Source organism: Pezoporus flaviventris, unplaced genomic scaffold (assembly GCF_033815535.1).
Source record: "Pezoporus flaviventris isolate CSIRO_AGI_PZ_B2104156 unplaced genomic scaffold, CSIRO_AGI_Pfla_v1 ptg000001l, whole genome shotgun sequence".
Lineage (NCBI taxonomy): Eukaryota > Metazoa > Chordata > Aves > Psittaciformes > Psittacidae > Pezoporus > Pezoporus flaviventris.
The window spans coordinates 18,406,215-18,431,863 of NW_026892549.1; the positions used below are offsets into that span (position 1 = coordinate 18,406,215).

The 25,649-nt window shown below is 41.7% G+C and overlaps 1 protein-coding gene across 6 annotated transcripts in view; it reads left to right on the forward strand.

Annotated features, from left to right (window-relative positions):
* Window positions 1–25,649, forward strand: part of SGMS1 (sphingomyelin synthase 1) — a 99,237-nt gene that overhangs the window by 53,065 nt on the left and 20,523 nt on the right. For 3 of the 6 annotated variants that reach the window (XM_061446778.1, XM_061446786.1, XM_061446794.1), the window contains one exon: window positions 9,750–10,058. The exons of 2 other annotated variants lie outside the window; for them this stretch is intronic. The gene's annotated coding sequence lies outside the window, so the exon portion shown is untranslated. Of the gene's footprint in view, window positions 1–9,657; window positions 10,059–16,783; window positions 16,855–25,649 lie in introns of those variants that run through there. One more of the 6 variants, XM_061446803.1, reaches the window with a different exon arrangement.

Below are 25,649 nucleotides of genomic sequence, written 5' to 3' on the forward strand. Positions count from 1 at the left end.
GGTTCTGGGTTGCCAGCTGGGCTTAAACCACGACATGTGCTCAGTTTAAATCTAAAATAATGAATTTGGATGATAATTTTGTCAAGATGTAGATTGAATAATCTATATTCTGCTTGTAAGATGGTTTGCAAAATAAGGCCTGTTTGGTTTAAGTACAAGTTTTATGAGGTCTGAAGCTTCCTTTGCCACTTCTTGCTACTTGTGAGCTGTAGAAGACACAGAAAGTAACACTACTTAAAGACTTGAGGTTTTTTGAGAGCACAGTGTGAAGCTGAGCATGTGTGAGCGCTGTTTTTTTGCAGATAAGGCCCATCACTAAGCAAATCTAACAGTTACTGCATAAATAAACAGGAAAGGAAGCAAGTCCACCTCTCTAGAAAGCTCAGGTATTTACCTTTACTCTTTTGTAGTCCCTGTTAGATATTTTAAACTCATTATGGAATTGCGTTCTTGTGAACTGTAACTGCAGGGGTAAAACTTCTGATGGATTTTTATGAAACACAACATTAAACAGTCAGCGGAAGGTCTGTGGAAATACTGTTCTGGATTAGTTCTCTCATGTGTGGATTGGGAAGAAACTAATTCCTTACTCTAGGAAATCATAGCTTGCAACACAATAATATCCAAGTAACGTCATCCTTTGGGAGTAGTTAAGAAAGGTCTTTAAAAAGAAATGAGCGGTTTCTTTGACTCAGGATTCTGAGAGCACAGGAAGGATGGTGGTGTCTACAATTAGATATGCACATCTACTCCACCCAGCTTGCACAGAGTCAGCTCCAGATACTTCTGAGTTTGCATAATCCTTTGGGAATAAACAAGAGGCAGCAGGATATCGTTTATGCTTTGATCATACAGGGACTTGCAGGATCAGTACTAATTAGGTTCAGTGCTGTGTTGGTCTCCTGTGTAGGTTTTCAAAAGATGTATGTAGCCTTTCTGTTGTGACTGGTCTAAAGAAAAGAAATGCAAGTGTAAACACAGTAAATGCAAGCCAAAATGTATTTTATGAATGCCAGGGAGAAGGTATTTGGCCATGGCTTGATTCAGAAGTTGCTGCTCTGTGTATGCTGCAGCATAGTATATTTACAACGTAAATATACTTCTGTGGATTTTTAGTATTGAGAGAACTCCCAGTAGTTTCTCTAGTAAGGCTATGTATAGGTTGTGGACATATCCTTGGTCATTAAAGCTAACCATATCAGTAGAAAATGAGTTGACATGAAATCTGCTGCTTACTTGCAAATCAAATCTCTGTGTGTTTATTCTTCTAAAGTGCATAACTCCCGAAGAGACTGAGAAATTGATATGCATCAAGCCTCATCCTATGTAGATGTATGCTGCACCTAAGCAGAACTCAAGATGTGCCAGAAAATGGGCTTCAGCTTCTGCCGTGGGTGCACAGTGCCTTTTGTGGTCAAGGTTGCTGAGACTTGGCTTTGGTGGGAGCAGGATGAAGTTCTTTCAAGTCCATGTTCAAGCTGGTGCTCGGTGTTGTAGTCAGGCAGGTGCTTGTAGGAAAGCGCACGTGTAAGAAGTGCCATGAATTGGGATTTCCATAAATGCTGATCTTTTGGGGGCATACACATACAAGGAAGCAGAGTTTTAATGGTCCTGGTGGAAATACCAGGCTGTCATTTTTAATGCTTACGGAGAGCTGATGCTTGTACTTCCTTTAGGAATAAATTGAACTAGAGGAAATTACTTCCCAGTCTGGTGTGTTCACCAGAGGGAAAACCCATAAATGAATCAAAGGTCCTATCTTGAAACAAGCAGATGGAAGTAGAAGGTAGTGCTGGTGTTCTGTAACAATCTCTAATATTTTCTTTTTTTTTACCTTGCCGTATTTTGTGTTCTGTCCCTTTGCTTCTCCAAGTGATGCTTCCCACCAGAAGCATTACATGCTTGCCCTATGGGACAGCCAGCCCTCGGGGGCCTGGAGCACAAAACCTGTGCTAAGCAGGGAGCACTTTGGTCTTTATCCTTTCTTGTTTCTCATATACATCAAAGAGGTTAAGGTTATAAAAACAAGGTGTAAAGGGCCAGTGCCTGAAAATAGGGTTTGGGAATATTTTTATCACAGTTGGATCATGTAAGTACAGTTAGATTTTGAGTTAATTCCAAAACCAGCTTGTGCCTGTGTTGGCACTGCTGTATGTTCCCCTTTCTTGTTGGGAGGGTCCTAAGGAGGTATATATAAACACACTTCCCCAGTAAGCTCTTTGAGCCTCTAGTGATGAATGGCTCAGGCTTCCTGAGCGTCATTTCTCCTTTACTGCTCTGAATTCGTCTGGTCATCCTTTGAACCCTGGTAAACTCGTAGCACTCACTATGTAACAAGAGGAGGATGTGTGTTGCAATGAAGGGATCACATGGCTCACCCATGTGTAAAGGAGTGATAATACCCATTCCACTGACACAGGATGTTGGGAATAAAACACCCTGTGGTCCTCACAAATAGCTCCTTATTGTCTCTTTAAGTGTTGTTCCTTTTGCCCGTAGGATGGAGAAAGTAGATATTTGAAGCCCTAATTTGCAGTATTAATCCACATCATGCTTATAAATAAGGTATTGGATAGGTGAATAGGTCTGAATCAGTGCTGTTTAGCCTGTGAATACTCTGATTTGGGGGGGGGGGGGGGGGAGACAGAAGCAGTGATTATTTGATAGCTGGCTTGTGTTTTATCTTCAGAGGCTTTGAGTAGCATGTATGTTGTTCCGGATCTGCTACCTAGGTACTAGAAAGAAGATGGTCATTGCATGAGCAACAGATACAGGTTGTGTGTTTGGGATAATGAAATGTCCTACTGAGGTGCTGCAAAAGCATATTGCAAATTAAGGAGTTGGATTTCTCTCTGGTTTGTGTTTTGTGCGAATCTTCATGGTGTGCAAAGAAATACTCAGGATGTGGAGACTGGGTTAGTTTATGTTTAACAGGAAAAAAAAAAGCCCTCCACACCCAGGAGACCTGTTGTTGATTTTTAGCATGAAACGTGGCCACCTATTGTGGTTTTGTTGTTGGTTGGTTGGGTTTTTTGTTTGTTTGGGGTTTTATTTTTGTTTGTGTGGTTTTTTGATATTTTTTTTTTGTGTGTGTGTGATTTTGTTTGTTTTGGGGGGGTGTCCTTTGTGTTTTTTTGTTTCTTCAGGGTTTTTTTTTTTGGAGGGGGCGTGGTTTTGGTTTTTTTTTTCCTTTTTTTTTTTATGAAGCTATTGATTGTGCTGGAAGGTGTTGGCTTCTTTTAGGTCTTTCTTTGAAGAGCAAGAGATAGCATCAGCAGAGCTTGAAGTTGGTATTTGAAGAAGGGTACAGTGCTGCTGCTGCAAAATAGAGGAAATGGGGAGAAAATCACCAAGTCTTCTGTCTCTGCTCCTCCTTGGCGTAAAGATCAGCATTAGTGCAATATTAAACCTTGTATACAATATTAAACCTTTTAATATAGCGATTGTTGGGCAGGCCTACAAATCGGTGGTACCATGAGTTCATGAATTGTAAATTCAGTAAATTCAGTATAAAACTCCCTTCATTTTTTTTTTTATTTTTTTTTTTTTTTAGTGAAAGGAGAAGTATTTTGCTTGCAGTGACTGCAGTACCCAAGTATGGATATTTTGGCTCCGTTTATGCATAATAATTTAGTGACTTGCTATATCCAGCCAGCCATACTTAAAATGAGCAAGGGTATTTTCCTGAAAGGTTCTTGATTGATTCTTGGATGACAGCAGCAACTGGCATCCATCACTACATGCTGTGTTTCTGGGTAAGGCCACCTAGATCTGTCAAAAGCTTTAAAGAAGCCAGAGCAGCTGATAGGTGCCAAAGTACTGGTATACAAAACCAGCAATGTTGTAGCAAGATATGGGACAAATAACAAAGGAATTAACTCTTTGGTGGAAAAATCAGTGGTGCTACCTATCTGTGTCCCATTACAGTATTTGTTGCCTTTCTGTAAACAGAGGCCTTTGGGTTGCAATTTGGGGTTTGGAAGAAATACAACCAAATTGATGTTCTGAGGCAGTGACTTTAACCAGAGCATTTTGACACAGCTGGATAATGAGACTTAAGTGGAACAGAGAATAGGAGTGGCACTTCACAAGCTGGGAGTGCTGTAGCTGGATGCGACATATAGTCATGTGTGAATAACACCCTGCTGTGTGCAAAATGCACTTCCAGTTGAGATGGTGAGTTTGAAAAGGGGGTATTGTTTATATCTTACTCTTACGGAAAGTTTCACTCTTCTAGGTTAAAATGTGATCCCAGTGGTATTAAACACATGTTTTCAACTTGGTATCTGATTGCACATCTCCTGTATGAAACTGAATTGCAGTAACAGTGTGCTACCTTGTTTTTCTCTACTCTTGCTTCTGGAGAGGTGCTGGGAGCTTGACTTTGTAAAGCAGCCCTAGCTTCTAATGGCAAAGCTGCTAATGAGAAGATCTTAGTTCTTCTCTATCTAAAGGGCAGCCGATGGTGTTTAACCAGGAGAAGGGTGTACACACCTTGTAGCCCAGGGAAGCACATGTGATGAGCAAAATGACTGATTTTTATCCATTTAGAAAGATGATGCCAATTAGATAACAACCCCAGAGATTTAACCTGCTTCCATGGCTTGGACAACACAAGTGGCATGGAGGATCGTTTCATCAGTAGCAAAAGGTCTCATGTCCTGGTGGATGTCCAGGGATCCCACTGATACTTCTGCCATCCTTTTTATGGGTTTCAGTCACAGTGAGTGCACAGGGATGCATGTGTATGTGTGACCCATTAGAGCTGTTGCAGCATGGTAGAGTCCTGTGACTGTGCTTAGGGTCAGATGCGGAAGTGGAGTGAACTGGGAGCTGCCTAGGAGCTGGTTAGCCAGCCAAAGCATTGAGAGGTTGCAAAACTGATTTGAGGTCAAAGTACAAACATGCGTTCAAATAAAACATGACATGTTTCTTAATTCACTTCTGAAGGAGGAGCAGGGGATGTTTCCAGAAGACAGTGGTTTGCTACCAAGTTGCATGATCATCCTCTTTGCAAGTGATTTAAAGCACACCTTTGTCCTTGTACGCATGCTCACACAAGCGATGCTGAAATTAGCTCCTTTGTTGGAAGAAAGATTTTTTTGTTCAGGTAATTTGGTTAAAATCAAAAGCAGGTTGAGCTTTTTATAGGAAAAGAAGTGTGGTTTCCTCCAGATGTTGCTCCACAAGTCACAAGTTACATGACACAGCATTCTCTCTGGAAACTTAATTGCTGGAGCTGATGAGTACATCTGTACCCTGGAACCACTCTTTGTGCTTGATACACCTAAACACTTAACCTGGCATTTCTGGAAAATTTTTTATTAATACTTCATAGATTTTAGACTCAACCTTTTAGTATTTTGAGTATATATCAGAACCTCATTACAGTAAATTTAATGACTTTTTTTTCAGTTTGAAAAGCAACTGCCCATTCTTAACAGCCTTGCACATAAGAAGTTGTAATGGCTGTTAGTGCTGTAATACAGCTGTAGTAATAATAAATTATTATACTATAGATGTAATAAAATTTCAGGTCATTTCTCGGTAGGAAAGGTAATAGATTGGGGGAGTGTACACTGTGCCTTTTTTTTTAAGCTTCTGGTGTTAAAGATAATGTGTTATATCAAACAGGAAAATATATATTTGCTGGTTGAAAACCTGCGAAAGATATGGTGGAGCCATGATGGCCAGAACAGGTTTGTTTTCGCAATGACTGATTTTTGATCTTTAATAAAAAGGGCTTCATTTTTGGATCATAATGCAGATGTGCTGGAAGTCTCTGCCAGAGCTGTTCAAAACATAGCAATGTCCTCAATTTTGTGTGTGAAGATTTTGTTTGTGAAGACATTTCAGCTTAAGAAAGGTGGTTAAAAAATCCCAGTTAGGAGCTGGAAGAAATAAGAAGCTTGATGTAAATATAAGCAACAGGATTTGTTGCATTCACAGCATCTCTGGAGAAATCTGTGTAACAGATTGCACAGTGAGTTTGCTATAAACTAGGTCACTTGTGGGGTGAAAGTGCTGAAAGAGTAATAAGCAGCAATTTTAGAATGGCATGGATTGTTCAGCATGTTGTGATTCTAAAGGCTAAGTAGAAGGTTTGAGGCTTATAGCAAACAGTGCAATTGCTAATGTATCCTCTCAAATGAGCATTGTAGTTAAGACCAGATAGCTTCACTATGAATTGGCTGTTTCTAATCATTTTTAAAAATTTGTGCTTGAGTTGTTGTTGAATGTGATGTTTTAAAGCATTTTGAAACAAATGGAGGTTAAAGTAGCTTTTAATGCTGCTGTAGCAACTTTTTTTTCCCCTGTTATATCAGTGACCAGAATCAAGTTACTTGAAGGAATAAAACACAAAAAAGCCCCAAACAAATGAACAATATCCCCCCCCCCCCCCAAAAAAAAAACAAACAACCAAAAAATACCACAACCAACCAACCAAAGCTTAAAAGGTTCTTGGGATATGTGTGGTGGATGTATGGATTTATAATGCTCATGTGAAGCAATATGAATGTGTCTTCTCTGATAGGTGTTGATCCTAAGAATTGGTAATTGGTCTTTGAACTTGTACCCACTTTTGTGCTGGTAGTGGTCCTCAGGAGCCAGCAAGCCACATGCCTCCTTTCTGAGTCCTGTAGAAATGCTTCCTGAAAAGGCAAGCATGTATTCCTTCCTTAAATCCTTGCACTGGAGGGACAGCTGCTTACTAATTTAAGGAGAAAGAAATGCATTGCTTTAGAAGTTGTCACTGGTTTATGATGTTTCTTGCTCCAGTGACGGGAGAAGGTAAAGCCACTCTCTGTGTATCAGTTGTACTTGTAGGTGCTGGAAGGCTGCTCTCTTGACAGTGCCTGTGTTTCTTGAATTACCAAGAAACATTAGCAGTGAAGCTTGGTAGAAGCTATTTCTCTTAGGTGCCAGCAGTCAATCTTAAATTTACTGTTATGTCACATAGCTCATGTTCTCATCAGTAATGAAACAAGCAGCTCAACATTTGGTGGTCATCTCTCTTCTTCAGGCATTTTTATGGTGATAGTCATCCTCACATTGAAGCATGATATGGGAAGATGGAGATGAAGCAGAGCAGCAGCCATGAAACGGAGAGCAGCATTCCCAGATGTTCAGACCTATAGAAAGAAAATTATGTAATCAGTTCAGGCTGTTCTCCATTTTAGCCCTTAGGCTAAATATGTCCTGGTCAAATCCTTTGCATGTACTTTGGAAGAATTTAAGTATTTCTTTTTATGTGCTTAGGGCTTTATCAGGTATTAAGTTGTATCTGTCTGGACACATACAATATTTAAATGCATAATGATTAAACATGTTGAAAAGGTGTTCCCAAAGCTCACTTTTAAGTACCTGTAATAGTTGTCAAACTGTCATCTCTTCTCCCTTCTGGCCCCACCTTACTTGTGGGAAAACAGGGCTGGCTTCATTACATGCCTTGAGGTCACTTAACCCATACAGTTGTGGATCACTGTATGGGGAGTCGGGGGGGGGGGGGGAATGCAAGATAAGATCTGCTGGATTAATAAAAGGACATTTTTGTAAAATATGAATGCATTTATTGTAAGAAGTAAGTAGTTAAGTTGGCCTCTGTCCTCACCAGGTGACTTCAGCTGTCCCACGATGTCTGTAATGGTCCAGAGTAAACTTAAGTGTCGCCTACACGCCTGTACTGTGTCTCCTAATTAAAACTTTAATTCCTCATATATATGCTCAGTGGAAGGAGTTTACAGAATTGGTACCAATTGAATTACATGTAAGAAATCTTCAGGTGCTGAGTAATTACCAGTTCAGCTCCAGAATCCCTCCTAGAAAGTAGGACGAGGTTGGGCAGATGCATCTGTTTTGCGTTACAGAGCTCAATTACTTTAAAACTGTTGGGGGGGAAAAGGCATAGGGAGCTCACTAGTGCCTCATCAGCATTTCCTCCTCAGCTTTTAAATAAAATGGGCTGAGTTGGACTTGTCTCTGGCTTTCTGGAGGTACAGTTTAACAGTTAAGATCCTTCCTAAAAGAGCTGTGAAAAAGGAAATCTGATGGATGGTTGGTTCACTTCAGCTGGAATCTACCATCTCCCATATTAATGATGATCTGCAGGAGAAGGAGAATGAGTCTATGGTTTTTAATTCTTAATTAGGAAAGAAACTATTTGAGAAAGGAACAAGTTGGACCATTTAATCAAACTGCTTTTTTTGTTGATATTTAAAACAAAAGACTTAGAAAATTAATTAAAGGCAATTGAATTGAGTGGGTACTCTGACTAACAGAATGCTGACTGTGTTCTCCTTGAACTGGCGCTTGCAGACATACAACTTGATGTTCAGGGTCCTTAACCAAAACCTTCTCCCCACCCATGTCCTCACCAGTATTTGAAGGTTACTGACAAACCCATGGACTGTTTTGGCTTTTTGGCTTTGTGGAAGAGGTGCTCATGAACATGTTGGATTTGATATGTAGCTGTCTACATGTCTTAGGAGCAAGGACTGGTGGGCTATACTCAGGGAGCATGTGTATATTAAAAAAAAAAACCACAACAAAACCACAAACCCAAACCAACTACTCCTTAAAAGCATTTGTTTTTTCTTTTCTCTATGACAAGATTGGTATGTAAGGATTTTTCTGTGTGGCTTCAGAAAAGACTTTTCCACCCTATATTTCTTCCGTGTGGCCCTGCAGATTCCTCAGTGTTACTGACAACAGGTTGCCTCTCTAGGGATGTTCAGGTGCTACTATGTGTTAATACCAGTGTCTGTTTCCTCCTCCCCTCTATTTCATCTCTGGAGTGGAAACAGGCTGCTTTATATGCCTCTGAGTTCACTTCTGGACAGTATCTCTTTTGCATGCAGCAGCCAGTGGACTGCATAGAGTCCTTGCTCTCATGCAAGCTGCTGGAAAACACTCTGCTAGTGCTGCTCAGATCATCAGTCTTTCCAACATATGGCTTCAGCCTGCTTTGTATTGTGGTTTTGTACTCAATGTGGACCTCCCTGCTGTCCCAAGGGGAGCAGCCAGTAGATATCCTCCACTCCCTGTCATGCTCACTGGAGATGCTTCACATCTTCCTTACCAGCTCATCTCTGCCAGGAGGTAGCTTTCTTGGTCCTATATGTTTCTAGTCCTTGGTTCATCTTTGGGATAAAGGCTGAATGCATGCCCCCGGGGACTAGTGATGCTGCCCAATCAGGGGCTCTGCCGCTGCTGGCAGCAGTGGGATGTGGCCAAAAACTTCATTGCAAGGTTGGTGAATTTGTTATTTTGCTTAGTTTTAGTGTGGTATTTTGTTGTGGAGTTTATTTAGGGGGGGACTTAACATCTCGTGTTTATATATACTGGAAAACTGAATTCTTTCTCCTTGCACTGACACAGATTCACAGTGTCATCTTGAGGCTTTCAAAAGTAATACTAATACAAGGCTTTGCTTTGAGTCACTTGCACACATTAAGAATCATTAGACCTGAATTTATGTGATTTGATTTCCTCATGTTTTAGCTGTTACATTGCTGGTAAAACCCAGAGCTGCTGCGAGGCGTTGCGCCGGCAGCTGTAGGAAACTGCAGCCCTCCAGCGGGGCTGGTGCTCCCGTCCGTCCTCCTCCTCCTCTGTCTCCTCCTCTCGCCCGCTGCTGACGCACTCGGCGGGGTGAGACACTATGGCCGGGGAGGGAGCGGCGGCAGCAGGAGGGCGTTTGCTTCGTGGCCGCTGCTGGACCGCTTATCTCTCGTGCTTTTCGTTTCCAGGCGCATCCTGTGCGGGACTGGGGAGCAGGGAGGAGAGGAGTACTTGCGGAGCCTGGCGTGACCCTGCCTGTGCCGGGAAAGTTGAAAGGCAACTTTTAATTTGAAGGAAGTTCGGCTCACGAAGGAGACGCCAGCGGGAACCTCAGGTCCGGGAGTCGCTCTGCTGAAGCAGCGGAGGGATTGTAAGACGCCTCCGCTTGCAGAGGCGTCGCTGCTGTCTCCCTCTCCTCTTGCCATAAACATCGTGTCTGGCTGGTAGCTGGGAAGAGGAAAAGTTGGCTGCTGTTATCTGCTGCCTGATTTCCATAGGTGAGTATCTCTCTGGCTCTGAATGATCTCATTTCAGTTAAGAGGCATGTTAACCGTTCGTGAAGCGCCAGGGCTTGTGTTTTGGAAGCAAGCAGAAGTACTCAGATACAACAGTAAGATCTAAAATACGGCTTTTGGGCATTTTATTTATTTATTTATTTATAAAGGTGACTCTCAGGCTTGTGGTTCTCCTCCCTCCCCTCACTTCCCCTTAAAGCCAGCCACGCTGCCAGCAACCAGGCCAGCAGTTACATGGCTGGTGAGTACCCCAGTCTTGTTTCCCTGAATTATGTCCAGAGTCCAGCATGTCTCTGTCAAGTAGGTTCATATCTCACTGTGGCTGGACATTGAGGCATGGTAAAGTCTCTCCATGGTTTCTAGGTTTGGAGATTTTGTTTGCAACATACCAGTACGAGGTAATCAGAGTTACCTGTCCTGGCAGTGATGCTGGCTTGCAGAAACAAAAAGTCAGGGACAAGCTGCTGTCCCTTTTGCCATCTTGGGCATGTCTCCCAACCCCTCCTTAATTAGCTGCCAGTATCCCCAGGGCAATTGCAGTGAGTGCAACAGAGAGAAGAGCAAGAAATTGTTGAGTTTTTTTAGCAGCTGTACAAAGCAACTGTGCTGATATGCATGTGTTACAGTGTCACCCACTGCCCCAAAATGTGAATACTTTGCTTTTAGAGGAGGGTGGCCCTGGGTGTGTAAAGGAACACAGTAAGTAGTCATGGGGAAACACAGAAATCCTCTTGATGAGCTGAACATGCTTCAGATGGAGGAATATAACTTTATCATTAAGCTCTTAGGTACACAGCTCGGTGTTTACATGGTATGTGATCTTATTTGTGTGTTTCTGGCATAGATGCCTTTTCTCCTCACTGTGAATCTCTTCTGAACTGAATGCTTTGATCAGATTTTTTTTTTTTTACTCAACTTTTGGGGAAGAAATTAAAACCCCTGTGCCTGTAGTAGCTCATCTCTTTGTGTATTTTTGTGTATATATGTTTGTGTTTATGCAGATATACATACGTATAGAAGAGCTACTTCAGGCATTGTTTTTTAGTTTGTGTATGTGTATATATATATAAAGAAAGTTGTTTTCTAAAGCAGGATGGGGTAAGCAAGCTTAGAGGATCTTTAAATTCTTCTTGATAAGTAATACCATGCCTACTTCCTTTGTGAAGTAGGCATGTTGATTTGGTTGTGCAAATGAAGGCAGGAAAGCAGACCATAACAAAACATGCTCTTATGAAATACCTGCTTAGAGTACCGTCTGGTAAATCATTAGCGCATGGTGGCAGTTCTTGTAAACGCTGCTAAAGAGGCTTTTGACCTCTGAAACTCCCTTTTTCCAGAGGTGAGAAGTGAAGTTACTTGCAGATCTTGGTTTCATGTGTGGGCATTTGCTGCTGTTGTGATTTCTGTACTGGTTAATCAAGCAATTTAGTTCAGTGGATTAAGAACAGGAGAGGACCACCTCCCCATGCATAAAGAATATTTTCCTAAGAGAGCAGGTACAGCTAAGGCAGAGGGGAAGAACCAAGCATGCCAGGCTGCTTGGTGGGATCAGCTCATGCATTGTTGTCGTGCTGGAGAAACCCAAGGTAGGTGATGCTTTTATTTCATGTGAGCAAGAAGCTTGTTCTGTGAAGCAGTTTGAGGTGGGAATCAGTATTCAGCTCTTCATTAAACTTGAGGCCAGGAAGATTTTTGCAGAAACCAGCGACTAAGATGCGTGGTTATCCCCAGACTGACAAGAGCAGTGTACTTTCCTGGGCTGTTGCTGGTGTGTGTAGTGAGGAACAGGTTTTCATACCTATCTGCCACCTGTGCCGAGTGTGGATATGGGCCATTGTGTTCATCGTGGGGTTTCTCTCCCCTGGCCACAGCAGCAGCATAGCAGTTGCTGAATCACGACAGTTTCTGCCACATGCATACCTGTAAATGCTGCAACTCATTTAATGAAACTTAATTTTAAATGGGTTTAGGGCTGATGGGCTATTTTGCTCAGCATCTTTCTTTTCTGGGATTAAAACCTGTCTGAGCTTGGAAGATTTGCTGTGGGTCTAGCTGTGCTTAATTCTACACCAGACTTCTGTTTTGCCTGACATCTGTTTCTGTAGGCATATAGGAAATTGATTTCTCCAAGGCATTTGATACTTATAATCTGTAAAGGCCTGTCTGCATTTGCAATAAGCCTATTTTGTGCAAGTAAGTTGAAGTACAGAAAATATGTGCAGGTAACTCAAATATACAGAAAATATGTAGCATATGAAAACACATCATATGGAGAACAGCAAAAGGAGCCTCATTTGCAGTGATTAAAGTTGTTACTTGAACAAAAGAGAAAGGATTTAGCTCAAGAAGGGCTTAAGCTGTTCTTGTTGTCTACATCCAAGACCATGACTCAAAACTTCCAGCTAAATTCTTAAGCTCCCTGAATTGACATTGGAGTTAGGCTTTGCGTACCCTAAGCTGTGTTGTTTTAGGTGCCAAGTTCTCAGCCTGGCTGTCTAATGCCAAAGGTCCTACAAGGAGATTTTTGGTTTTCTTCCTGAGCATAGCTGGTCCTGTGAGACCTTTGTGAGAGCACAGTCTTGAAACCTGGACCTCTAAAAAAAACAAAACAACAACAAACACAGCCTCCCCGCCCCAAACAAACCACCACCACCAACATAAACACAAAGGAAAAATAAAACAACACATCCCAAAACCAAAAGCCTGCTTTGTGCTATTCCACATGGCTCAGTGCTTTACACAGCCCCAGGTTTCCATGTGCCGGTGAAAACTCAAAACTGCTCTTGTTGCTCGGGAAAGTGCCCTTTTTGCTTGTCTAACTTTACAGGGTGGCTGCACATTATCTTTTAAAAGCTGAGCTTTGTAAAGCTGTCCTACCATGTGAGGAGAGAATTCAGGGTTTCCTGCGTGTCTGTGTTACACCTAGTATCAAGTACCCGAAGGAGATGCCCAAACCTGGAGGAGAATACAAATCCAGACATTTCCCCAAGAGATGTGAGTTTGTCAGAGGAGTCTCTAGTGGAGCAAGTGCTCGCAAATGCTGTATCACGTGGTAATGCTGGCTTGCAGAAGGCATCTCTCTCCTGGGAGAGCCAGCCTGGACAGCAGCAGCCCTTCAGACAACCAAGACAGCAGCAGTCCTTCAGACAACCAGGTCGACAAGCTCCATGTTCAGTAAGAGCTGTTGTGGCCATGAGGGACAGGGAAAAGGAATTCAGTTCTGTTCCCTCTCAGGTACTTTGTGCTAGGGGTTCAGGATAGCGTTTGAGACTGTCTCTGCTGCCCCTTGTGCACTTGTCACTGGCCTGTGGATGGGTTTGTTGTTTTTTTTTCCAGGAAAATTAGCCTGATGGAGTACTCGGTTGTTTCCAGCTGCCTTCTGCAGCTGTCTGCATGGCAAAGAAGGTGGGGAAAATGACTGGTTAATAATAGAAAGGCAGATTAGGAAACGAGGTAGGGTTTCAACATACAGCCAAGCTGCTCTGACAACTCGCTGCTGCCACCGAAAGGGAAAGGACTTGCTTATGTTCTTGTGACTGCGCAGCCAGCTGCTTTGTCCACACAGCCCAGAAGAAAACTAGGAAAAGCAATTTTTCCATGCAGTCACCCAAGCACAAGGGAGGAGGGTGGGGATACAAGACAGAAGGGAGGGGATACTTCCAAGAAAAGGCTTGTTGAACTCTGCTGGCGCAAGTAACCCAAGTTCAGGTGCGCAGGAGTTGGAGCTGAATTCAGGTAAGCAGCTTAGCACTTTGTATGTCAGCTCTCCTGTGTGCTCAGCTTGGCTTTAAAAGTCACAGCTACAGCACGCATGCTGCCACTTCTAGCTGGGGCTGAGCTAATTCACATTAGTCTACCCAAGTTAAGAGCAAAGGAGTTTTACTTCGCTGTTTGAATTGTTCATATTATGGTAGTTTATGGGGAGACTTTGAGTAGTTGGGAAAAAAAAACCCACATAAAAAGTACTGAGGCTATAATTTCACTTACTAAATGTAAATGTCTTCCTTGGTCATAATATTGCAGTCTTATAAGAGACTTTATTTTGCAGTAAGCATGTGAAGTGTCAGGAGAAAGGTAATCAACAGACAAGCCAAGGATAAAATATATTGTGTGCTTTGTAAGCAGTAGGCTTTTTAAGAGCTGCTTTTAGGAAGTGGCCATTATACAGTGCTTTGTCAGCAGCTCTTCACTCAGTGTTTATTGCTATTCCTTGTGGTTATCACTGGTCCTTGTAACTTGTCTGGATATGTTTTCTGTTGCCTTTCATAAAATAAGGGCAAAAGCCAGTTAAGGAAACAATTATTTTCTTTACTAAAAAGTTTGTTTCCTGATTCTTTTTTTTTTTGTCTTTGGTTTTGGGGGCTTGGGTTTATTTTTGTTTGCTTTCATTTTTTTTTTTTAACTCTTTGTCAGTCTTGAGAACATTGTGATTTCTCAAGTTGCTCCTTGGCTCAGGCGAGCTCCTCTTGGTTTAGCCACACGTTGATAACCAGCGAACAATCCAGTTCAGTGCTAGATGGAGAAGGAAGTATCCAGGGTAATTTCAGATATCCCAGATATCCTTCCTAGATGGACCCTAAAAACCAGCAAGTGCTCTGTACCACAGGATGTGTACAGGGAATTCCTTGCACAGGACATGGTGGAGGGAAAATAGCAGTTACTTAAACATAGCTAAATAATACTTAGGTATATAATACTTATTTCAGAAAACCTGTAGTGTAACACTTTACCTGAGCAAATAACTTGAATACAAACAACATTTATTCTTTTCAAGAGGCTATAGATAAAAGCATATTGAGAGCTTGGTATTAAAGTCAAATTTTACCTCTCTGTTTGTGAAACTGTAATTATTCTTTCTTCTAGAGGTTAATTTAAGAATTGAAGTTACTCTTTAAGCCTCTGGACTAAAATTCTGAAGACAAGCAGCCTGTTTTATTCAGCTAAGTTTCAAAATATTTCAGCATGCTTTGCCCCTTGTTACTGGGCTGCTTTTCATATTACCTGGAGTAAAAATTTGTTGGTCCCAGTGATATGTATAAATTTAAAAGATCACTTAAGTAGTCAAGCACATTTTCCACCTGGAAGAATGCTGACACTGTTATACTGTATTCATCTTTAAAAACTGAAAAGTTGAACTCAGTTAAATCCAGTTTATTTATACTGGGAAGCCAATGCTTTGCGACTGGTGAGTATTAAGCATTGAGGATGAGGAGGACTTGATAGGAAGACCACCAGCTTGTTAGTTTTGGTACATCTTTAATTTTAGTTTCCTACTGTTCCCAGCTCTTTGGGTTTTTTCCTTATTATTTCTGATCTCTTTTGTGTTTTGAAATTTTAATCTCAGCCACGTGCTTTTCTTTGGGGACTTGGTTTATCTGTTCTAAACTAGTCACACCCTACCTAAATCCGCAGTGAAATCCTGGCATTGTTCAGACTTCTGCAATGTGTTTGTGTATCTTGGTTACAACAGCAAAGGTCTGACCTGGGCAAGCCTTAAGAAACTTTATTTTTGTTTTAGTACTGTTACAGAGATAATGAAGAGACGCTGCAGGTAGCAAGGGTATCTCTAGTCCTGTTAAACTTGAAGCTATGAAAGGCAAACAGTGTATTGCAAAAGCAAAATGAGAAATGAAAACAACTCTCTGCTATGTTAAGAGTGTTTTTGTCTTCATGGTTCTTTTTGCAGAAGAAATAAGTGGTGCAACTGTTTACTAAGGACTGGATTGTTAGAGAAATGAAGTACTTCTAGGGGGGTTAAAGTAAACCCTCATAAAGCCAGGAGAACGGTTTGCCCCTGTTTTGATTTGAGCTACTAAATTTACATAAACAACCCTCTCCCAAACCATATATATTTTTAAATGGTGAAAATATTCTCCCAGTATAATAAAAATGTAACTGTCTAGCAAAGGGGCTGTTTGCAAACATTTTCCATGTATGTGGTGGTCTGGCTTCTGTAATTTGTGAGGAAAAGGTGGGAAAAGAATTGATACAGTAATTCAGGATTACTTAAGCTAAAAGCACTCAGTTACTGATTTAGATTTATCTGGGAGAGATGTAATACAGGCTCAGGCTTTTGTTAATGTTTAATGTTCTGTAACGGTCTTCCCAGGCATAATTGAGCCATCAGCACAGGAGTGATTGGTCAGAGGAGTTTATTTTGAGTGATTACTGAGCCTGCTGTGGCTCTCATTTCAGTGCAGCTGATCTAATTGATGAACAGGGCCATAATTTATTTACAGTTCTCGCCATCCTTTCAGACTGATTTTCCTTCTTTTAAAAACCCTTGGAAGGGGAGGAAGACAAGGAGGCTGCTGGGGCTCACTGGGCCGCCAGCTTTGCTGCCCGTCTGTCACAAAGTTATCTGAAATACTCTGCCCTCTGTTCCAGGTGATGGTTTCACACTGCCCTGCTTTTAGCAGCATCTCCATTTTCTAACCTGGTTGACCTTTAATCTGGAGTGTGTGCAGCTGGGCTGGGGAAGGTCTAACATGAAGGGCTGAAACAAGCTGCTGGTGATGGGGGAATGGAGGGAGGAAAGATGCTACTGCTGTTGAAAAGAAAAGTGAGAAAAAAAGCTGGAGGTCATGGGCACTCACACTTTTGTTTTGGCCTAGGTGTCAGTTTGGGATGAATACTCCTGATTTTTTTTTTTTTTTTTTTTCCTTGATTTTAATAGATTTCAGCATAATACAGTTAATCTCCTATAGCTTACTGTAGTGATGAATCATGGGTCTGCATCAATAAATCCAGCAGAGCTTTGAAATAGGGAGTAGCTTCTGTCTGTAAGTACCTTTCAAAATAAGCAAAAGGGATTTTATACTCAGAAATCACTTTGGGTATGAAGATGACTTTCAGTTCAGTTCAGGCTGGGCTGGACAGAGCCTTGAGTGACATGGTTTAGTGCCAGGTGTCCCTGCCTGCAGCAGGGGGGCTGGAACTAGATGATCTTAAGGTCCTTTCCAACCCTGACTATGCTATGATTCTATGAACCTCTGAATAATCAGGGGAGGAGGTAGCTGTGAGCTTTGGGTTTTCCCTGTGCTTGGGGCAGACCTGCTATTTCAGGAGCTTCATCAGGGACCTGTTGAGCTTCATAGGCCTATATGGTAGAAAAGAGTATTATGAAAGGTTGCATGTCCTGTCCTTAGAGAAGCTGCTTGTACAGCCAAGCGCAGTCTTCACCCTGAATTCGTTCATCTGGCTGCAAGTTGAAGGCCACCTCAAGTCCACTTTGTACATACAGAGCAGTAAAAAGGTAGTCTGAAAGTATTTTAGATGACATATCTAATTTTCAGGGTGAAAGGTGGTTTTCAGCTGGATACAGTTTTCACAATTGAACTTCGAGGTGCCAGCCGCCAGTTGTTTGGAAGCTGCTGTGCTTTTTGAATCATATGTTGCGAATATGAAAAGAGAAAGATGATGTGCATTGTAAACAGGAGCACTGCAACAGTATGTCAGTCAGTTGCCTGAAATAAAAAATACCAAGAAAAGGCAGTGATTAGAGGCAAGTCTTCTACAGGTAGCTATTACTCTTCCCCAGGGAAATTTGCCAAAGCAATACTTCCACCTGCTAACACTTGAAATTGTAAAGACATCGTGTTTGCGCTCACATGCATGGTAAAGTGCAGGAAAACAGATACAGCAACCAGTTTCAATAGGGCAGTTCATCACTATTCTCATTGCTTCAGGCAGCTTTGCAGAGAAGTCTGTTGGAAGGATCATTTCAGCCATTCTGGCTTAATTACCAAACTGGTGAGTGTTGTGCCATCCCATTGCAAGTTATATTTGGTGGAGGTCCACACCAAAATCACATGATGTTTGTCTTGAGGTTTGATTCTGCCTTTTACCTGTTTGGCCTAACTAAATAATACATGAACCTAAGTGGTTTCTGCTATTTGTAGGCAGCGTGGATCACAAATATAAATGCAACACTTGTTAATATGAAAGTTCCTTGCCTGCTGACCCTGAATTGTGTGCCCTCCATTAGGGGACATAAGTCCCATTGTCCTTAATGATTTATGCAGCATGTACAATAATAGGGCCTGTTGCTTATGGAAGTGAATGCATTTATATTTTATGTCTCTGCCTGCCCTTCATATTTTATTTAATGAAGAGTGTACAGAAATTGGTAACTTGGCAAAAACTGACTTTTAGCAAACTAAGGAAGTGCACGTTTCCTGATTTTTGGGCTGCTGCTGTCTTTGATGCTCCCCTCCCTTGTGGCTGTACCATGTTTTCTCAGGGTCTTTCTAGGTATTGTTCCTTCCTCCTTACTCCTCCAGAAAGTGAGGAGAGCTTTCAGCCCTGCTGCTGACAGCCTGTCTCCTGCAGATCATGTTGTGCCTTCTGGGGAGTGCGAGAAATTCCCATGACACATAGGGATGTGGTATCCTTCTGCTGTGCTCTAGCCACTGGCTTCTGTGTTTTCTCCTTTAAATCTTAATTCACATGATGCTGCATGTGGCATGTCTTGCATTTCAGCTGGGAACACATTACCCATGTGCATGTGTGTGCTGCATCTGGACTGGACTGGTTCATGTGCCAGCCGTTGTGTTTGCCGTTTGCCTGTACTTTATGGCAATTCCTGGGCTCTTCCTTTAAGGTCAGGCTTTTGGAATTTGACTGCCAACGACCAGTTGAAAGCAGTAAAAGTTTTTCTTGGGATCAAATTAAATCAAGTCTCTACATTGTTACACTAATGATGTGAAATAAAACCTATAATAATACACTCTTTTTCAGTGCTATTGTGGTGTTACATAGGTGAGCTGTGTATTTCATTGGGATTTCTGCCATGGTACTTTTATCCCCTTGCCCACATTAAATATTGGTGAATGTAGGTGTTTTCAGACCCAATGAAAAGTTTTGGGAGTGCATAAGGACCGATAAATGATGCTTTTAAAAGCAAATTTCATGTGTGTTTGTGCTCTGTGCAGTCTCTGGTAATGCAGCCCCACCCTCACCCACACAGAAACCACCCAAACAAAAAAAACTCCAAACAAAAAACCCAGCAAACCCGAAACGCAGAGTACTGTGACTGTTTAACATCTTTGATATGAACACTTCACAGTACTTTATCGTTTCCAAAAATAGTACTTTTTTCCTGTCAGTAGTCATTTCAGCAGCTCTGTACTGCTTGCAGAAGCAGCACCAGTGTTACCAGAGGACTGATGGTGAATTTTCATGATCTTTCTACATAGAGGACTATTACTTCTTTTTTTTTTTTTTTAATGGCCTCTTATTAAAGTACCACGTTTTATCAATCTGGAGGTGTTCTTGGGTTTGACCCCAAAAATGCGTGTCAGAGTGCACCTCAAGGATAGTCCTGTAGAGCAAGTCTGACTATGGGATGGGTAGGTAAAGCAGCAGCTATGTCAGGTTGACCCTTATTGGTTTTATACCCTTAAAATATTCTCTTTACTAATGCATTCAGGAGTCATTCATACATTTCCCAGGCCTTGAAGGGAGTGCTGTGTAGTCATGGAGCCTGTTATGAGGTGACTGGATGGAGTTTTACCAGTGTCCTGCTCTCAAGGGCTCCTTATCAGATGAGTTTCTGCAGTACCATAACATCTGAAGCCCTCTTCTGCTCAGATAAGCCCCTGTACACTAGAAATACCAGTGTAATTGTTATTCCCTTGTTTTGCTTGCTTGCCCAGGTATGCAACAGGGAAATTGCATCCTGCTTGACATCTCTAAGAGAGTGCATCTTCTCAGTATTTACCTACAGGAAGGGCTTATTTGCAGCAAGCCTTTTGCGTGTTGCTTCTGGAGATTGATTTAAAGGAGTATTGCACTCTCCTGTGTGGCTGCTGCTTCATTATCTACTTTGCCATTCAGCTTTTAGCTTCAGCCTCAGCAGCTTTTTCCTATATGGTCCACTTCTCTTGTGAGCTCCCATCAGTCAGCAGAGCCATGTCTTCATGGCTGTCGCCAATCCGTCTGGGAGAGGAGAGCTGCGTTGCACTCAGTAAGGCAGGTCAGAGTTCAGCTATTTTCAAGCTGCATCTCATTGGCGTTACTGCCTTGCTTTTGTTAATACCTTACTAATCTGGGCTTCACCCATCTGCTTGCAGAAAGCTTTAGTGTGCATGTGATCACAGATTTAAATCCTTCTCCCTCTCCCTCTTTTTTTTCCTGTCCTGCAGTTTATTTTGATTCCTTTTTATGTGGCTGGAACAAGAATAGTGGCACCAGGTTTCTGCAGTTTCTCACTGCTGCAAACACTGTAAACAAGCAGGGCTTGTCCTCCTGAGCTATGAGGCCCAGTCTTGTTTTTTGCAGGAGAGCAGCTCAGTGATCCTTTTGGAGCAACAGGCATCCCTTAGTTGATTCAATGGTTAATTCTACTTTCTGGTACAGAATGCTGGTTGGTTTGGTTTGTTTGTTTTTTTTTAAAGTTGGATGCAGCTTTTCTAAACCAACTGAAATTATCTTAAGTATTTTGATTTATTTGCTGCGAGCAGTGTGTGGATGGTTTGTTGCAGGGAGCTACAGTTGTTATGTGCTCAATAAAGCGTATGCGCTGTGACGTAGGCCTTGGATGCTTATGTTGGGGTGGATCATGGAAGTGGTAATATGTCTAGTACTGTGCTATAAACCTTTAACTCCTTCTGCCTAATGCCCAATTTAATGAAACAGATTTGGGGAAGTGCATCATACAGTTTGTAACATACAGCTCGGTTTGCTGCCTTCTAGTTAAAAGAAAATGCTTAGACTAGTAAGCAAAGTTTGCTAGAAGCCGGAAGTGCTAGAAGCTGGGCAGTTGTGCTGATGGTAACAGGCTGGGTCTGATTCCTCCATCTCTTCTGTGGCAGAAGAGGAGGTAGCACATATTTCCAAACCTAATTTCCATGATATGAATACGTGCTAGTTGTACTTACCCAGTACCTGGAGTTGAGATTCTCTTGTTTGGCTGGAATTGCAGGTTACTTTCTGAACTGATTTAATTGATGTGTTCAAAACCTACCAGTTCAGCATGTGAATCTGTTATGCAGTCATCCAGTCTTTCATGTTTGGTGTGCCAGATAGTGGAGTCACTACCTGCAGAAGAAAGGATGGCGGAGAGACACCCTGCCTGAGATACTCCCAGGAATCATAACCAGAGTTGCTGGGTGGCTAATGGACATTTCCATAAAGATCTTAGGACAGCATGATGCAGGCACATGTCATATGCATCAAATGTATCACTAGGAAAACAATGTAGGGTAATTGGATGTCTGCAGGAGGAACTTAGTACTGAGGTTTTCAGTTGGTTGTTGAAATACTCATCATTTTCAGAACAGTCAGATAGCAAGATACAAGGTTTTTATCTTTCTTTATCTCTCTATTTGGTGGCAGCAGCATCAGTCCTGAAGCACCAAGCAGTAATCATGAAATTACCTATAAAAGGCAAAAAAAATAGGGACCCTTAGAACAGGGGAACAGAGAGGGACGGAATTGCTGTCCCTTTCTGGCACTGTGGTTTTCAAAGAAGGAGATGCTAAATGAATGGAGTGGGCAGTGGGGAGGATTTGTCCTTTCAGCCACAATGGATTTTGCTGAATGAACATGAGCATGTTTTTGCCATGAAGTGTTAATGCCAACAGTGGCAGATCTCCACTGCAAACAGTGAGATTTGGCATCTATGCAACTGGCAGTGAAGAGAGTAAAGAAGGTGGCTGCAGTTTAGCGAGCCGAGATGTTTTTTCTTGCTTGTAGAGTTAATCACAAAAGGAAGATGCCAGGGCAGTTCATCTGAATTTTCAGTAATCTGGCTCTAGTATGGCAAGTTCCCATCATGGAGATTGTACACCTGTAACTCACTGGCAATCAGAAATGTGTTTGTGGCTGTTTATTGTTTTCTTTTTCTCCCTAGCATTTCCTGGCTTTCTGGTTTCTAGGCTGACTGTGCAATAAGAGGCTTTCCCTCCCTTCATACAGTTTTGTATTTTCCAAATATTTGATTTATGGTACAACTCTGAACAGGTATTGCTGGAAAGAGGAGGATTATGTGTTCAAGAACTGAATTAGGACTATTTACACCAGAAATTATTTTGAATATTTATGGTGTTATGTCTTTCAGACCAGGGATCAGTATATGTTATATAAACTTAATAAAGACAAACCCAGTAACTGTTTTGTTTTACAAGGGTAATAGCATTGAAATTTAATAATGTTGATGGGTGTGCCTTATGTGTGGGTTTATGAGTAGTAACAGCTGAAATACAGAGGACAGCATCTTGCCTGAATATATACAGATATTTATATTTCAGCTCTTGCAGCTTAAAAGTTTTTTTTTAATCTGAATCTAATGTGCTTGACTTCAGAAGTACGGTATAAAGAATGAAATATCCGTATTTTAAATGAAATATTTTATTATTTTAAATAATTCTAGGCTAGGATTCTGAGTGCATAAACTTGGTTCTCTGTTGCTTTAATTGTACCTCTGGGAAAATCAGTTTGGAGGAAGCAACTATTGTGCTCTGGATACTAATACATGTCTAGGAACATACCCAAATATTAAAAAAATCCAAACCAGTTGATCGATTTAAGCCTTCAGTGAGGCTCTGTTTTCACTGTAGTTTCTGCCATCTTTGTTTTACCCAATGTGCATGGCTGATTTGGCAAAATATGCTGTAGTATGCATTTTAGATCAGCGTTACCCATCAGTCACAAGATTGCCCTCAGTTTCCGTAGGCAAAACTTCCCTAATTCTGTTTTCCTTTTTTTTTCTTTCTTTTTTCTTTTTTTTTAATCTTCATTCTACTTGGATTCCCAGAGGCTCACCACAAGTTTGAGTTTCTAACAATAAGTGACTTCTAGGTGTTTAATGTAGGTAATTAAAAAAAAACCCAAACAAAACAACAAGAAGAAACCCAAAACCCCAGCAACACCAAAAAAATCACCCAAACCCAAAACACCTCAAAACACCTGCACTTGGTTAAAATAAATTAAAACACAGAGCATGTAACAAATATTTAGTTCCCCTTATTTTTTTGTTTCCATCCTTCTGCCCTATCGCATCCTCTCCCCATTTCTGTGCCTTGTAGGGGGAGAACCACTTTTTTGGCTTGTTTTCAGTGTTTCATCTATTTTCCTTTGGAGGTCTTCTGTTGTTTGTATATAAATACCAGGAGGTTTAGATAGTGTCAAGAGGAAGGCAACTGTCATTTCATGCTCTTTAGTAACAGTTAGCTCAGGGGTTGCATGAGGACACAAGGATCTACTTCCAGATCTGCCCTATCTTTGGCTGACCCAGATCCCAAGGTGTAACACCTGTGTGTGTTTTGCTGTGTTGGAGATGATGGCCGCAGCTTGCTGCCACCTGAGCCCAGAGCCCAAAATCACCTGAGTTTGCTTCATTCAAGAAACAGAGATGTGCAAGATTTGAGCACAGTGTGTGTTGTGGTGTTCATGGAGGGTTTTGCTTGTATGTAGCAAAGTGACATGGGTGGGTTGGGTCCTGCTGTAGAAGTCTGCTGCCCAATTAATAATCCTGGTGTTGAAATTATCTCTGTGTAAGGATTTGTGAGGATCTGTTAATATTTTCATGCACCCCTTTGTGGGTGAAGGGCTGAAATAGTACAAACCGGCTTTCTATCAAAGATAATATTTTAGGAGTTGAGTATAGTTGTGGGTTTTGTTGGGGCTTTGGTTGGTTGGTTGTTTTTTTTGTTGTGGGTTTGGTTTTGGTTTGGTTTGGTTTTGTTTTTTTTTTTTTGTCTGGTTCATTCCTTCCCCCGCTGCAAATTTAACTTTGTGGTGTTATTTGCATCTTTCTTGCACAGAACTAAAAGCATTTGGGGCAGCAAGTTGGAAGGTGGGTTTCCTATTGCAGCCATTCAGAAACAGGCTAATATTCATCCCACTTCTATTGCAGGTGTTACATTATTTTAGAATTTAGACACTAGGATTTTGGTGTGCATTACAAAATGAGATGTGCACTTGGGTTATCCCTGGCCTAGGTGGAAAGCTCATACTTGTGTCTGCGGGAACCAGCTGGGGTCCTGGCACCTGGCTCTCCCTCCTGTGTTTGAGGAGACTTTTCAGTTTGAAATAGTTGTTTGTCTAAGGGCAGGACCTGCCCTCCCCTTCACACCCCATCCTTTCCACCCCCGCATCACTCAAAGCAGGATTTCCATAGTGTCAAAACAAAAGCTCTGCTTAGCAAGTGTTCCCGTGATGAGGTTGCTGGTTGGGTGAAGCCTTCTCGTGAGTGTTTGCTGGTTTCCATAACTACTTTAAAGTGGACGGAAGAAGAAAGGGGAGGAAGAAAGTTGAGCAAAGAGATGTAGGGCTACAAAGAAGCAAAGGGATGAGGCTTCATCAGGTTTGGAGGGAAAAGGTGTCTTTATCACCTAGCACAGAACGTGTGTGTGCACTTACCTATGCATGCAGTATAGATGCTGAATTTTTGTAGCAGAGATATTCACTAGCGGTGTTTCCCATCTGAAGATGAGCTGTTTGTTTATTCAGATACGATGCAAGTACTTTCATTTTGAAATCTTTGCCACTGAGCTCTGGGCTTGGGTTGAGAGCTGTCTTACTGAGAGATCTCTGCCTGTGAGTGGATTGCCATTTCTTATTTTCTTGTTAAACTAGGATAGGAGGCATATGATCTGTCTTTTGGTGTTGATTATTTTTTTTTTTCTTTTTTAGTTTTTTTTTTTTTGGGGGGGAGGGGTTTAGGTGTATTTTTTGTTGTTTTTTTTTTTCCCTTCCTATAGAGTAATTTAGAAAAAACAGGCTGCTGTGGGATTTATGTAGTGTGCAGGCAATCTTTTTTCTCTCTCTGAAGCTGTGTAAGTAGCTACTCTGAGTACATGGGTGTTGCTTCACATGCTTATCTCCTCTCTTTTCATAGTGGTAATTATACTTGCTCTGACTTTATGTCCACAGGACAATGTTTACCATCAAGTACTGACCTTGGAAACTTATCTTGGAGCTCTGTGAAACTTGTGAGCTCATCTGTACCTTGGTTTTATACTTACAGATATTTTGTATGTGCAGCACAAACCCAGCTTTATTGTGATGTTATAAATTGGCTAGTGGTGCCGCCTTTTGCAAGGGGCTGTCTCTGGTTTCAAGGTGAAGTTATCCTGGAGTGAAGCAGTTTGGTACATTGCTTGAGAGCTTGTTAGTGTTAGTGAGGTCCAGCACATAATTCATGTCAGGCATTGCCTTTTCCTTGCATATTAGTGTGCAGAGATTCCGTGCAAGTACAGGATGTCCAGTTATTGAGGTACTGGAGCGTTATTGTTAGTTATGATAAAATGCCTGTAGAGGAGGTGACTAGCGGTGACTCAGACCTTGCTGTAAAAATTTGTTTTGTGCTGTAAAAATGCAGGGCGAGAGCTTCCAGCTTTCATCCAGAGTATTCGGTCTCTGTGTAATGTCTGCTTACCGCGGCCTTGGGGAATTCACTTATGGATTGGTTTTAAAGCATTAAACTTTCAGTCCTTACAGCAGGTGATTTTTTTTTTTTTTTTCTTGCTTACATGTGTGCACCCATAATTGGGGTGAATCTAAGCATTTGCTTTCCAAAGGGGAGGAAAATGTCACTGATGTCTTCAGACTGTGGTTTTCCCTGGTCCT